Here is a 16,774-nt window from a genome sequence, read left to right as displayed (position 1 = left end):
GGGCTTTGAGGTGGAGATCATTTTGCAGTGTTACAATTTCAATCTCTAACTGCGCAGCATCCACACATGACATATATCAATATAGCCTACAGGACAGCAACAGCGATTACTGAAAGCTAGAAACATGGTACTAAACTGCGTTGAGCGTAAGAGAAACAAGCTGTGTGAAACTTTGCAATATGTAATAGGGATACAGATATTGAAAATCTTCGAGTACTTTACGGCTATCTGCTACTGAATAGCAATTTTGTTTACTAATTTGGCATTGGCCTTGACGTCGAGCTACCATAACGGACTCCCCCGCCATTTCAAGAAGACCGTAGATGACATTCCGTCATGTCGCCTGTATAGGCAGTGTGCCGTATCCTACGTCTTCGATATCTTGTGATTCTATTACATGTTGGTATATTACTATAATTGTAATTGAGGATATTTGATATCATCCTAGAATGTGCTTATATATATGTAATGTTATTTGGAAGTTGCTTGTTAGTGTGATTTAAACAAGAATAATTAAATAAATAAATCTATATATTTAAAAGCTCACTGGTAATAAGCTGAGGATTATTGGTAAATGCTGCTATTCGATCTATTTCAAACAAGCTCGCGGGCTTCCATGTGCCCACGGGCACCGCGTTGGTGACCACTGCTATATATCAAGCAACCATTTTGAAGAAGAAAAGCGCCTGGATTTACGAAGCATCCCATTTTTCAAAATACTGTTTTCGCGGGCACCGCGTTGGTAACCCCTGGTTTATAAGATACTAGTGGTTGTTATTTGTCATTATTAAGATAGATCAGTTATACAGTACCTTTCATTACTTCTTCAATTAATTATAATGCTGGTCATTGCAAGAACGCTGATACAACTTGAGAATAGGGCTACCGGAACAGACGATAATCGCAATTCAGAGACTTGATTCTTACCGAATACCTAGTGTTTGTTACATCTTGGAAGACCCACGTGATTAGCAATATGGCTTAATTTATTTTTTCATTTTTTCAGTATAAACACAATTATATGATAACTGTAATATAATATATACATTTGCAAGAGCTTGTGGACATTCTGCATCTGAGCATTCAAAGGATCGCTATCAAAATCGAACGTGTCATACGATATGAAGAATGCACAGAGACGTAGCTACAAAGGAGGGAATTCTCATGATGGACGGAAGAAAAATATCGCCAGAGATGCGGATGTGAAAAAGCACAAGAAACTTCGGGGGGCAGCTAGTAAACATGCATGTGAGGTGTGCGGGAAAGAATTTCACAAGAAGCTGCTTTTGAAAAACCATTCAGCAATTCACCGCGACGTCAAAAAACACCGTTGCGAAATATGCGGCAGGGAGTTTCATTTCCGCGGTAGCTTGAAAAGGCACTGCCTTATTCATTCGGATGTGAAAAAATATAAATGTGAATTATGCGGGAAGGAGTATCGTAGAAAGTACCAGCTAAAGTTGCACATTTATGTCCACACTGAGGACCAACCATATAGATGTGAAGTATGCAACTTAGGCTGCCTCGACCAATACCAATTCAAACAACATATGATAAGTCATCTACGCATCAAAAATTTCTCCTGTGAAATCTGTGCAAAGGAATTTAGTAGCAATACAGGTGTGAAGTATCACATGAAACTTCACACTAGCCTCAAAAATTATAAATGTGATGTGTGCGGTACAGAGTTTTGGCGACAAAGCGGTTTAGAAAAGCACTGGAATTGTCACGGTGATATCAAACAGCATCGATACCACGCATGAGTTTAGTAACCAAGACAATGGAAAAAGACACCTACTTATTCATTGGAACGACAAATGGTATAAATGTGATGTACACTGGATGGTATTTCGTACAAAATGCTGGCTAAAATTTCGCAACGATATCCACGACGAGCTCAATCAATATCGATGTCATGTATGTAAGATAGCCCTTTCACAGACATTTTCAACATCAACTATATTCCCAGAATTAACTAGCTCATGTAGGTATCAAAAATTATCATGTGAATTATGTACAAAACAATTAAGTCGAAATGCGGATATGAATATACGAGGTACAATCCACATTACCATCCAATATTATAAATGTAAAATATGTCGCAAGGAGTGTAATTACTACCAAATTTGAAAATGACATAGTCCTATGCTAATTTATTTAGGTGTCCTTGAATAGAAATGTGGCATATGCGATAAGGAATTTCGTACATTAATATTTTAAATCGCACATGAGAAGCCACGCCAAAACTAAGTAGCATGGTTGCGATATATGCGACATGGAATTTCGTCATAATACTAGTTCAAGATATCAAAAAAAAACAATTTGATAACGAAATATGTGAAAAATTATTCCTCTGGAGAGATTGCTTACTAAGAAAAATCTTCTGTTAACAAGGAAAAATGGCTGCAATTCATGTGTTAAAATTTTTGAATTGGAAAATCCAAATGCAGATTAATTGCTGTAATGTTGCTCACTGCATTCTATGGATATCTCAACGTTATTGAAATAGGCCTATGTCGTGGTCACAATAGCAATTTACTAATTCGTTTGGCCAACTAACATAAGTAAGACTGACTAAAAAGTTCAGTTACCTCCCGAAATATAGGTTGCCATGTCGTTGTACATGGCTGAAATGAGAATGATTCGAACTTTCAAATTTATTTAAATGTCTGTAGTCATTCGGACTATAAATGTGTTTTATTGAATTGTAATATGTTCCCGTCACTAACTACGGTGATTTATACGTGTCATTAACATAGCGTCTCTATTCAGATATCTTGGAAACATTTTGCATAAAAATGTCATGTTGCAACTATTTCACAGTCTCGCATTAGCAGCACCATTTGTCTGCACTGACATATTGTGACCTAATGAAGTCATGGCCTTTCTGTCACAGAACTGATTCCTTCAAGACGCCAGACAATCAAGAACGAAGTCATAGAACATGAAACAGGTTGCTCAGGCTCATTGTGTGGTCTGATCGGTTTTTTGCATAGCGACTTCGTCCGCACCCTGTAATGAAATATGTCTTTTCATCTCTAAACTATTTTCTATTTGTTGTTCACCGTGCATGCTTATTTTGAACATGTTAAATGTTGTTTTCCTGCTTCTGGTGGCTTTTGATTTTCAACTACGAATAGTTTTATCTTGTGGACTCTGCTTTTAATACCAGGTTGCTGTTTTATGGAGCAACTATATGCTGTGAAAACTAAACAATGAAACTCTTTCGACCAGACGACTTGTTATGTTTATGAATATTCATCTTCAATATGTCGCTATATTATCGAGCTTTGAAACCCGCACACCGCAGAACTAGTCAAAGTTGCACAACGCATTGCAGTAAACGTTACACTGTGAAATCTTACCTCGCCGCACAATCATTACGCGTTATACGGATTGTGAAATTAGAAGAACGTCCTGTTCAATTTGACAATATCATGATTTAATCGATGATGTTGTCGCCTCACTATATAAAATCGAGATTAGAAACCTAAACACAATATTGGTATTTGATTATATAGTGAGAATTTGGAAATAATAACCAACCAACCATTCGCTTGATGATATCGTACACGCGTCAGAAACATTATCGAGATTTCATGAGCTGATCATCCTCAATAACCAATTTTCAAAACTATTAGGGAAGAAAGTCGGTTGTTCCGATTCTTTGAACAGGATGAAGAGTTCCATCTGTGAGCAGTGATCTCTTTATCGATTTGCTGATTCGACTATTGTTTGAATTTCAGGACACACCATGCTGACCGCGTCATAGGCATGTTAGATTTAGACCAGTGCTTCTCAAATCCCATTCCCAACGTGGGCGATATCGCCCCCCAGTGGGCGATTTTGACAAACAAGGGGGCGAAAATACCAAAGGGGCGACAGGGGGGTGATGGGAGGCGAAAATGACAGGACCTCCACTGCGATCTTATTCGGATCCATATATATGGGGGGGGGGGGGGGCGAAAATTTTTTTCGAGATTGATAGGGGGCGATGAGTCTAAAAAGGTTGGAGCCACTGATTAAGACTGTATTATAGCAGACTGGAGTGTGGCGAGATAGCGCAGTGGTATAATCCACGGCTGCAACACCAATGGGTGCGGGTTAGAGTCCGACCGAGGTCGACTTCCGAATTCCGATACCTAAGTGTTGGAGGTTTACATAGGCTCCTCTTCGTCACCTCATCCGCGTCAGCGGTGTCTTACAAAAGCCTAGAGTTGGGGAGTGCTATAATAAGTCGGCCGTGCTATAAGTCGGCAGTTACGGAAAATAAGAAGAATATCGGCCTGGTGTAAATGACCATAGTAGTCGACAAACACCATGAATACCTCAAAACAAACAAACATAGCAGACGGGAGGTGACGAGATAACAATACACAATTGAGTAATTGATAACAACGGACCCACCCTCTGATGTGAAAATATTTATTACTGGTCCTAAGACACTACTTCCGTCAGTAGCCCACTGACGGTAAACCTGGTCACGTTGGCTGACAGTAGTGTAAAATTTGACAATAATACATGCAATTCAAATCGCATTAACTGATTTTGACCTTGAATATATCATTGTTTTATGAGCGCCGCGCGTTCAGACAACAATAGTTCGCTGACCACTGATAACAAGAAACCATTATTGTCGAAATTAGGACGCATTGGTCGCAGTTTTCGCACTCTTCGTACTATTTTAGTTTTTGAGGTGCAGAAACTGCGAAGTCGGCGGATTGTCTCAGGATGAAAGCAAACAGCATCGATAAATCTTTGGAACTGAGGTCGTATACGTCCAGCCAGCTGTTAGTGTGAAAATGTTCATTCAACTAACTGTGAACAATTCATAGGCAAAGTATAAATCGCCTTGCAACACTGCTGGTGGCTAAGATCATTTACCGTTTGCGGATGGGCGAGGTAATATTGCACATAGATGACTATATCGATATTTATATATAAAGCTATCGTAAGGGATTTTATTGGTATGATACCACAGCATACAGAGAAGCATACCAGAGTAAGTGAGTATAATCGTATGTAACGTAGAGTTTAATTTACGCTATTGCCAAATCACGGTGTTGACGACAATATCACTTCATTGTAACGTTAAATGAATGAAACGGGTGTGTCTTCACATCCGAAGGGCCGAAAAGGTTGGTACACGAAAACAGGATATGATTCAGAATTATATCGCGGTCATAAATCTTACGTGCCTACTTGCATGCCTAATTTGGATTAAAATGTTGTACTCGACTTATATCGGAATATAAGTATGAGTTAGGTTCTGGTTTCGTGTGCAATGGGCGTATAAGTCAGTGTTGGGATGACTCGAGTCACGACTTGACTCGATTCAGACTCGAGTCACCTTTTTCGTATGACTTGACTTGACTCGAGTCACTCTGCTAATATGACTTGACTTGACTCGGCGTATCAAAAATGTGGATTGACTCGTGATTCGAAGCAAAATTTACGAGTCAATTTCAAGTCATCAAGTAATCGGTGTCGATAAAAATCATTGTATCTGGCATATGGTCGGATTGCTCGCGATACGCTCTTGTAACCCGTGAGAGCGACTAATCATTCAATGATCGTGCGTTTCACTGTGCCTCTCCATTGATCTTTCAAAAATAAATTGACCGAAACGAAGTGATCGAAGCTTAGAGCTTACGATGTCTAAACTACTATAGTAAAGTAATTTATTGGCAATATGTATATTTATGTTTTCTGTTCCTACCTTAACCAAACCTCTTGTTTTACTGAAATTGAATTCGAATATAATTTATATATAGTCATCAACCATCGGCGCAGGCTGTATCATATCATATCAATTTGTAAATGGGTAATGTATCGCATCTTATCAATTCGTTTCTTTATTCTCTATTTTGGCTGGTAACTATAGACGGAGGCTATGCAATTACTTACGCCGTTTAGCAGTTCTACGTATATGTGAGCGATACAGCGCCTTCTTTCGTGTATATTTAACGGTATATTCGTTCACTGGTTCAGAATCAATGACCACTCAATCTGTACTTCAGAGAGCTAGCAAAATGCAATGACGTAATCATGCCTAATGCTTCGAAAAAGTAACTTGACTTGAATTCTGACTTGACTCGTGACTTGACTTGACTTGACTCGACTTGACTCGAGTCACCTCCAAAAATCGAGTGACTTGTTTTGACTCGAGTCACCTTTGAAAATCGATTCACTTGACTTGACTCTAGTCAAACTGTGCAATGACTCGAAATGACTCGTGACTCGAATGCAGTGACTTGATCCCAACACTGGTATAAGTATATTCGCAACTGTTTATCAGGGGTGATAAACGGGCGACAAACACACTGTTTCCGCCAAGAGTCCTTCCTGCATAACGGCATAATCAACTAATAAATAGTTTTGAGAACCAGGTCTGCGTCTACGGAAATAAGAAATTGAGTGAGCCACCATACCAAAATACTCTTCGGAGTTAACTTATCTGAAGTTCATGATGGAAGCCGACCTAGATAGTTAAGGCTTCGGAAGAAATTTTTGTGGCTTGCATTGTCGGCAGCGATGACATTTCGCATAGGATAAGTTTGAACCTTTCATTGCAGGTCTGTGTTGGGGGCATTTTTCACGGACACGCATATACGAGGCATGAGACTTTCATAAAACTTTGTTACATTTTCGTAAATTCCGATCCCTCACTGTCGTTGAGCCGACATGATCTGGAAAGTTGGCAGTAGAGTGACCTATCCAATAAAATATCAAGTTTCTCAAAATGGTAATTCCTGATAATATGAAAATGCGTCACAATGGCAGCTAGCAAGTGGCAGTAACGCCTCAGCCAGCTTTCACTTAGAGATAATTTTCGTGGTGGTTACGATTTCAACAGATAGCCTATCCGAATCGGTTGTTTTAATCCAGGAATTCGCAAAGTATGGTTCACGGAGGGTATAATTTGGGGGTTGCGGCTGCACCAGTTCGATATTTAAAATGTGTGTATTATTTGTTGAATTTCTTCGCGCGATTTTCTGCGGTTGTCTGTTCATGTCCGAGGTCCCTTTGCTGGGTATACAATAGCCACCAAGCCAGACACGCAAAATGTCGTTACTAAGATATGACTTGATCATGAAAATGTGACGACCTTTAGATAACTCAAACAGGAATGAATTTATGATAGGATTTACCCGGCATTGGTGTGTATGGAAAACACAGTTGCAACTTTACTAATACTGAATATTTCGCGCTCGAATCGCGACTAAGGTCCACTCGACTAATTAGGAATATAGTAATTGTAGCTGCTATATTTGGCAACAAATCAAGGTTGATATAACAACCATCAGGAACCATCTGGTTCGAGTCCGATGCACGCTTCCCAAATTCATCTCTGTGATTGGCAATACGGTTATATTTGGTTTTGTTTTACTGCTTCTGAGACTAGTAAATCAACTGCGAATAGTCGGGATCTCTGCTCACATTGAATTTAGTAATGCAGTCGGTTAATAATTTTACCATGAATGTATTCCAAACAAACCAATCCATATTTTAGAGTTGTGGTGGGCAAACTGCGTCTCAAGAGCCGCATGCGGCTCTTGCAGCATTTGCGTTTCGTCATTGTGCTAGCGATGCTTAAAGGGGCACTGCGCTCTAAAAATATGTAGTCTCAAATTGAAGGTAAAACGAACCAAAATTTTTGGCCGCAGCCATTTCCTTCAGAACGCCACCGTAATGGAGCTGTAATTTAAAGAAATTTCTACAAGACCAGCTGCCGCGGCTGCTTAACCCGTTACATGGCACGATGTCTTCATCGTCGCACTAGCTCGACGCGATAAGGCAGTCACGCAGAGAACGAAACTTACACACATTTCCTTCGTAACATCGGCTGACAACTATCTAAAATTCGCTCTCTGCGTGACTGCCTAATCGCGTCGAGCAAGTGCGACGGTGAAGATATCGTGCCATGTAACGGGTTAAGCAGCCGCGGCAGCTGGTCTTGTAGAAATTTCAATAAATTGCAGCTCCATTACGGTGGCGTTCTGAAGGAAATGGCCGCGGCCAAAAACTTTTTGTTCGTTTTTACCTTCAATTTGAGACCACATCATTTTAGAGCGCAGTGCCCCTTTAACCCGATTATCAATTTTACGCATTGTATCACGTATTAACAATATGCGTTATGACTTCGTATATTGTTTCGTCCCTCGTGGTTTACGCAAGACTTGTAAAATTTAGGAGAATTTGGCATTACAGTGTTAGAAATTTGCAATTGAACTCTCGAATCGAGTTCCCATAAACGTTACACCCGCAACAATGGATGCCTGGTCAGAAATCAATGATAAATCATTATGTTCAGCAATAGAATTGATAAATATTACTCCGGCGCCTGTCACAATCATTTCCGGGCTAGCTCTTTCATTTGTATTGTAAAGACCAGCAATAACTGCAGAATTTGGCCAAGAAAATGTCGTCGAGATGTTGTTATTATTACGCATCAATGACAGTCGGGCTCATCGCCTGTTTAGGCCTCGTGCGCCACGACAGTACATTTCTTAAAGTTCAGTGTATTTAGTTTTAGTAATGAGGACGACTTTTCTTGCAAGTACACTCCCACTCTCTTAATTCTCTCTTGCTTTCGTGAGTCCACTTTCATGTCCCTGCTGCCGACATTGGAACTCGGATCACACTTCCCCTGGGCTTTTCAAATCGCAGCGAGATCGGCAACCATTGTTGCAGTGGCGGTGTCGCTTAGCACACTGTGCCAGTCGATGCCCCGAACTACCACCCGCTTTGCACCCTGAGCGTTTCTGCCCCTTTAATATCCAAACCGCTGGAGCACAGGTGAACAACCCCTGGTTTATAGCATGACAGTTGTTGTTACTGGTCATTAAGATGATATATCGGTTATACAGTGCCTTCATTACTTGTTTTATTTCTAATGCAAGGCATTGCAAGATCACTGGAACAACACTAGACTTGATTGTTACGAAATAAGTGTGTGTTTTACATCCTGAAAAACTCGCGTGATTAGCAACTTGGCCTATTTTTTGCTTATTTTTCATTTCAGAATTATCACAATCATATGATAAGTGTAATATAATATATACATTTACAAGAGCTTATTGGCATTCTGAATAGGGATATTTAGAGGATCGCGATAAAAATCGACCGTTTCATGCGAAATGAAGAATGAACACATACTTGATTACACAGGGGGGGTCTTATCATGGATGGAGAAGAATATCGCCCGTGATGTGGATGTCAAAAAGCGCAAAAAACGTCGTGTTGCAGATAGTAAACATGTATGTGAGGTGTGTGGAATAGAATTTCACAAGAAGTGACTTTTGAGAAGACATTCAGCAATTCACGGCGACGTCAAGAAACATCGTTTCGAAATATGCAGCAAGGAATTTCATGTCCACTATAACTTGACAAGGCACTACCTAATTCATTCCGATGTTAAAAGATATAAAAGTAAAATATGCAAGAAGGAGTCTCGTACATCTCCGCATCTAAAAACGCATATATATGTCCATACTGAGTACCAAACATAGATGTGATGTTTGTAACTTGGGCTTCCACGACCAATACCGTTTAAAACAGCATCTTCTAGTTCATCTCGATATTAAAAACGTCTCCTGCGAAATCTGTGCAATGGCATTTTGTAGGAACACAGATATGAAGAAGCACATGAAAATCCACACAAGCTAGGGTTGCCATACGTCCGGAATTTCCCGGACATGTCCGGAATTTCACTATTCCAACCAGCCTCCGGTAGGAATTTTTAAGATATGCAAAATGTCCGGGATTTTGAAGACTTGACGTAGGCCATGGCCTACTAAAAATACGACCTTACAGTCTGCCTATTGACCTGAAAATTAAGAGGCCAGTTCTGAAAAAGTGTAAATCTCACGGTTATACCTACACAGATGGTAAGTAGCTCGCTAGTCAAAACCGCAAGGAGATTCTGACCAGGATTTATTGTGTTAGGATGATGGAATATCGTTTTAACACGGAAACAATCATTTTGGTCGAAAAAGAGATGCTAGTCAGGGGGATAACCCACTGATATCACTGCAAAAACTCGGGCGGATGAATACAGTTGTAGTTGTTGTTGTTGAAGAAGTCAAGACATTTGCACAGTGGTGTCACTCCTAGTGTTTTAACACTAGATCTAGTGTTTTTTCGGTCATCCTAGTGTTCTAGTGTTCTTCTTCGCAAAATTTTGCTAATCTAGTGTTTTTCTGCAATTGTGCGAACAATGAATATTCTAACCGAGGACTACTAAATTATACGTTAAATTTATCCCTGATAAGGCGATTTAGTGTATCTGGCTGTGTTTGTTTTCAATAATTATATGTGGTGGTGCAGTAACGAGCAATTATTGAGTAACAGGGTACGCCGTGAATCCGTACTTATGAGCGAAAGTCTCTGAAAAAATGAAGAGCGATTTCGCTCTGATGCTCTGTCGCTTCTTGTTGAACTCAGTCTGCAGATTCGGGCAAGAATTTCATTTGCCGAGGACAGCATACTTGAGTGTCTAGAATCCGTTAACAGCCTTATCCACACAAAGAATAGTAAAATTAATCATTCCTCTAGCTGTGCAATTTCCCTCTGCGATATTATTTGATGAACTTGATGATTTGTCGCAAAATGAGCTGCAGGTTATCAGTCAATGCCCTCCAACAGAAATTTTTCAAATATTGAAATATGTGCACAATGGATTCGCTAAATCAAAATTCTCTTTACTGGGGAACCTCATGACGAATCTCTAGGCATTGCCACATTTCACTGCATTTGTGGAAATGAAGTATGCTGTACGTACATGGACACCTCCCCATTGTTTGGTTGAAGAATGAAGATGTACTGTAGTGAGCAAGATCAAGATGCCATAAAATAGATACTCATGTTTGATGGATGGTGTACAATCGAAAGATGATTTTTATGATGCCGTACAATTCGAAAGCGACAGTATTTGATTTTTTTCGTGCTATTGATTTCGTGTCATTAATTGTCGTTGAATAATCATGCATATATTTCGGATTTATGTGTGGAACACTTCTTATCTATGGATTCGTACCTTGGTCATCATGATTACTTGGCAACAGCAACTTTTTCCGGCAATTTACGAATCTAGTGTTTTTTTCGCCAATCTAGTGTTTTTTCACGACATAATCTTGTGTTTTTCGGGGAACCTAGAGTGGCAACACTGCATTTGCAGTTGTGCGGGTTGCGTCGTGTGTTGCTGTTCGTCGCATTGCACTTGTTTCTTTCGCTATCTAGAGTATATTCACGAGCTAAGGGTCAGTATTATCATTTGATAGGTTAGTTAGCAATCAGGTTACGGTTCCTCGACAGTGCCAGCGGTTCAAGTTGACGCGAAGAACGTCGTGTTCAAACGGCTCCATTGTAGTATCATAATCTGCTTTCTCGCAAACATAGTCTTGGATACGGTAGTCTATTTGACGAATTGTATAACTGGTAGCTTTGGTTTAAGACATTTATGATGACGAAGGCATGTTCATTGTAACTGTTTCTATAGAATTTCATTAATTGTTGCAAGGCTTGGATATGGTGCTGTGTCGGAATACTATTTTACTTCAGTGATATATAGGCTAATTTGTTAATATTCATTTTCTAGTGTAGTTAATAGGCGATGGTTCTTAAGGGCTGCGTGGTTGGGTGTACTTTTGGATATACTACTGCCAAATCTGCCAAAGTCTCATGCAGGGGATCAGCATGTTATATACTATGAGCTATGTTTGGAAGGCTTTCCAAAAATCAAGAATGCCATGAAAATTGACGTCAATTGAGGGTGCAGATGCAACATAATGGGATACCTGTGCCTTTACCAACATGGTTCCGCTTCCGCACAAGCAAGAATACTCTGCTCGAAAGGAAATGCGAGCTACTAAATTTCCCAAGCTATTTGGATAGTCTAACTCAGTGGTTCCCAACCTTTTTCGACTCATCGCCCCCTTTTCACACTCCACACCGATCATCGCCCCCCAAATATTGGGAACCGAAATGGGCATACAGATTGAAATCACTGGCGAGTTGACTAAGAAAATAGGTCAACTTTTCGGCTCAACCTCGAAATTACACTTGTCCAGCTAAATTTTGGTGAGTTGACTAACAAAAAAGGTGATTTCTCCGACTTGGTTCCAAAAGGCCCGTAACAGCACTTCATCAGCCACTCCCCCCCCCGCCCCAATACGTTGGTCTTGACCCCCCCCTCCATAGGGCGATAAAGCAAACTTCTGGTCCCCTCAGACCCAACTCCCCCGATACCTTTTTACCGCTACTTCTCAGCACAAATTGATGGACTCATTAGTGAGTTGGCTTAATTCGCGCGAAGGGCGTTAAATTTCTATCATTCATGATTGAATCGGTCAATATGATCGGGAATTGCATATATATTGCTATCAATTTTTTATCCTCTCTCTGCTCATGTATTCACATTCACCAGTAAAGCTGAGTGAGGCGTCTTAGAAATGTAGGGCCCGTACGTAATAATTGAACAGATTCGGGCGAACCCGTGGGTATAATGACTTCGTTACGTAATGACATTTCGTGGCCTGTCTGCTATGTCAAAAGATATTCAAATTGCCATACGTACTAAACTAAAAGACGCACACGATTTCAAATTGGTATTTCAGCACTGGCAATTAATTTTTTTCTGCGAGATGGCATTTTTTGTGGGGTTCTGATTGCCAGGACAGGAACATTTGGCGCCAGCCATTTAGGCGCCTATGGACGATTAAATATATACGTATATCGTATATATATCGAAGTCGGTCAGTATAAAGGCAGTCCTTTTCCGCCAAGGTTTTCTCGTTCTGGCACACTTCTCGCAGTCGCATGTTACATGGCCTGAAACTTCATATGCCATGGTGCGTCATGGTGTGACAATGGCTGACGCCAAGATGCCCATTTCTATAACTCATGCGTATTATTTCTTGGAGTAAGGGTATCCAATAAGCAAGAAATATGTGACCACGAAATGGCGCGCAGCGCGAAAATTTTTTGAAAAAGAGAGCTAAATTTCCAAAATAATAATCTATAATTATTGTTAATTCTTGAAAAAATTGCGGGCGCCCTTCGAGCTTGGGCCCCCCATCCCAATTGGGGGTTTGAATGTGGAAGTTTCGGTCATGGACGCCATCACCCCCCTATCGCCCCCTTCGTTCGTTTTCGCCCCCCTATCGCCCCCGTGGCTATTTTCGCCCCCCCTGGACCGACAAATCGCCCCCTGGGGGGCGATATCGCCCACGTTGAGAACCACTGGTCTAACTGATCTGGATCCCGAAGTAGATATTTTAGAGGAGCTGCGTAATCTAAGATACCACAAGGCTGGAAATACTCTGGCATCATCTAGCACTATGATCCGGTACTGCTTGCTTTTACGTTCTATTTCTTGCCAAGCGTACAAGACAATTTTGGAAATGTTCCCTATGCCATCTTTGAGCTGTTTGCGAACAAGACTAAAGGGACTGTTGATTTTTCAAAGGCCATTGACATTTCTGAGGATGTCATTGTGATGGTGGATGAAATGTATCTGCAAAAAATTGTGCAATATCATGGTGGCAAATGTTATGGTGCTGATGAAGACGGAAATGTTTGCCAAGGCGTTATAGTGACAATGATCAAGGGAGTTAAAAAATCGCTTCCTTTAGTCCTACAAATTCATTTTGTACCATCCCCGTTAGTGTGCTCAAATTGAACTCGCTTTCCGACGCTTTTCAATATTAGATACTGTCTCTTGCTGTCTTTTTCAGACATTTCAATTCATGGGTGTTTCAAGTATGTTACAAAATCCGTGAAATAGCAGGACAGAAAAAGTGTCGTAATGGCCTAGATTTGTGTTTGCTACGCATGGTACGAGAACACCTTGAATATGAAGCGATTCAATATGAGAAATGTCTTCAAGTGCACTTACAAGGAATGCTTGGGTCTGACGCTGGGAGATCAAGATAAACGCAAACGGTCCGCCAGCATTAGGCTGAAACTTCGCGCTTATGGACTCAAGGTTAAGTCTACGAGGAAGAGGTATTAACCAGGTTAGTGATAGCACAAACGTCTGATTTTCAGACGCGACTGCTCATTAATACGTCAGAAGTATTACCTTTGCTCGTCATTGCGTAAGAATTATCGACACATAGTAAATAGTACTCGATCCAGATTGACGTGTGATTGTAAGAGCACCCTTCGTGTTGTATATCAGGTTATCAATACAGTCCAGAGGTGGTCAAAGTAGTAAAGAAAGCTACTCAAGTTGAAGTAGAAGTAGCGACGAAAAAATCTACTCAAGTACGAGTAGAAGTACTTCTTCCATGAGCAACCTAAAACTACTTGAAGTAGAAGTAGAATTGACTGAATTTAAAAGTACTCAATTAAGTAAGTAGTTGTAAAAACGATCCTAATTCTTTCACATGGATTAGAAAAAGGTGCAAATTGTGCTATGCGAAAAGTGACGAGCTTGATTCATATTGATGCATACCAGCAGGTATCCAATTTTCTACAGCATATGCATTCGTCCGCATCATGGGATGAAAATAATAGTATTGATATGGAAATGCGATAATAATCCTCTGTTTACTCAAACAGCACATTTAAGAAAATATCATGGTATTGCGCACTCCCCCATATTATAAGGCCTGTAGTTTAGTCGGAGAGCAATACGGAAATGTTGTGTTAGATGCGGTGTAAACACTTTGTGCGATTAGTAAACGTTAATAAAAAAAAGTGGTGGACCGTAAAAATACTATATTGTATAGCTTTATTTCTGGAAATTGAAGGCATTACTACACTTGTTTTTATACAGCAACATGTAGGCTACGTTATCTAGACAAAAGAACTGATATTAATTAGAAATCAAACTACATGGTACTGGGAATTGAAAGTGAAATATAAATCTAAAAACGGAACATGTATTTAATGTCTTTTAGTCCAGAAAGTTAAGAAGGTTGGTATGCTAAAACAGCTCTAAAACTAAAAAAAAAGTCAGAGTCCACTTTTCCAGATTAGGACACGCCATGAACAGCTAAATTACGGTATGATAAGTAAATGCTAGATTGCGAAACATCAGTTTTAAACGTTATGATGAGTCATATATACTGTGATGAAATATTTGATATGGCGAAGAGCGACAATGCGGTGTGAACGGAACCACGCCCACCCGCTACGTAAATTATATTCACCGATACTTTCGTGAAATCATACTGGATAGTCCGCAGTCACTGCGCGCGAAGCGCGACGAAAATTCTGGGCTTAACTCAACTTTTATGAAAATTAAATGTCGATACTCCGTGAAAACAGCCCCCAATTTCTCAGGCTTTTTCCTGATTGGGGGATTAAACTACTTCTACTTGACAAACTGAAAATAGCGAAAAGTAAGTAAGTAGATCACAAAATATTATGAAGTAAAAGTAGAAGTAGTGAAATTCAGAACTACTTGTGTAAGTACCAGAAGTAGAGGAAAACTACTTGAGTACTTCGAAAAAGTAGAAGTACTTCGTTACTGAACACCTCTGCAATACACCCCAGACGACACTATACCTCGCAGCAAGATAATAATTACCACTCTGCCCAGTTTCAATTAGAAACTTATGTATTAGTATTGATGTATGGTTATGCTTGATTAAACGCAGTTTGACCGTTGCTGCTTGGCGAGCAGTATAGGCCTATGTAGTACGTATGTAGTGCCTACAGCGCACAAAGATTTGAAATTTTGTGCACGTCAAATAAAACATTACGGTTTCCATACCGAAGCATGAAAAATCAACAGCTGCTGGTATATATTATCACCGAGCCGTTATTTGCTGTTTCTGTTAACGGCAGCTTGCAGTGTCTGTATAAAGTTGAAGGCAGAATTTTATGTTAACTTTATCTGATCCTCATATGCTTCTACTAAAACGGGCGCCAATCGTTACTTCACACTACTTTATTCAACATTTGGACCTGTCGCCATAGCCATCGGCTTATTACCATGTTAGCGTTGGTGGTAGCTAGAATCCGGACCAAATCAGCAATTCGTCTCCCACTCCAAACATTGGTATTGGGCCCCATAGGGTGGTCAATTTTCAAGTTGAAGACTGAATTTCGTCCATAATATTGGTAATTGCATTATATTACTATTCATTTTTAATAGTATCTCAGTCCCCGGTGGTCAGATTTAGCTGTAGAGCTGGGGGCACGTAATTCATTATTATAACATCTGGTATGTTGGTGTAATTACTTTATGGTATGTTGGTAATTCGTGACCTCCGGAAAAACTTTCGTGAGACGCACACACAAAATGTCATGTCTTGATTCCTCTGTGGGTGCCTCGGGTGGCATTGTGGGCTTGGATTGGAAGGACATGACCATTAGTCACACCAACCCAGCACGGCTATTGACAATGGACACATACCCGAAGTTTCGCCCAAGGCCTTTTTCTTCTTCAGTACCACACTTCGTGGAGTCGCATGGTGGCCGAAACTGCATGTCTTTTGGTGTGTCGTGGCGAGGTAAGGACCGGCACTGAAAGGCCTAGTCCTATAAATTATGTCCGCTTTTGTTCTTGAGGGGGAGAGGTCGGCATTTTAAAATAAAGCTATCTACAGACATTTAAATCGCGAAGCTCGAAAAAAAATTTCAAGTTATTTGAATATCTAGAAAATACTCTATAATTTATGTTGATTTACGAAATACTTTTGAGTCCCCTTGGAGCACGCTCCCCACCCTATTGGGGAGTTTGAGGTACGGCAGTTGCGGACCTGACAAGAATGCAAACAGTTGGGTCCGATAAAATGTCCTCCATAAAGTTGGGCAATGT

The sequence above is a fragment of the Botryllus schlosseri genome, chromosome 3 (genome assembly GCF_051294905.1).
Source record: "Botryllus schlosseri isolate E-star chromosome 3, Bs_hap1, whole genome shotgun sequence".
Taxonomy (NCBI): domain Eukaryota; kingdom Metazoa; phylum Chordata; class Ascidiacea; order Stolidobranchia; family Styelidae; genus Botryllus; species Botryllus schlosseri.
This window is presented reverse-complemented; position numbering follows the sequence as displayed.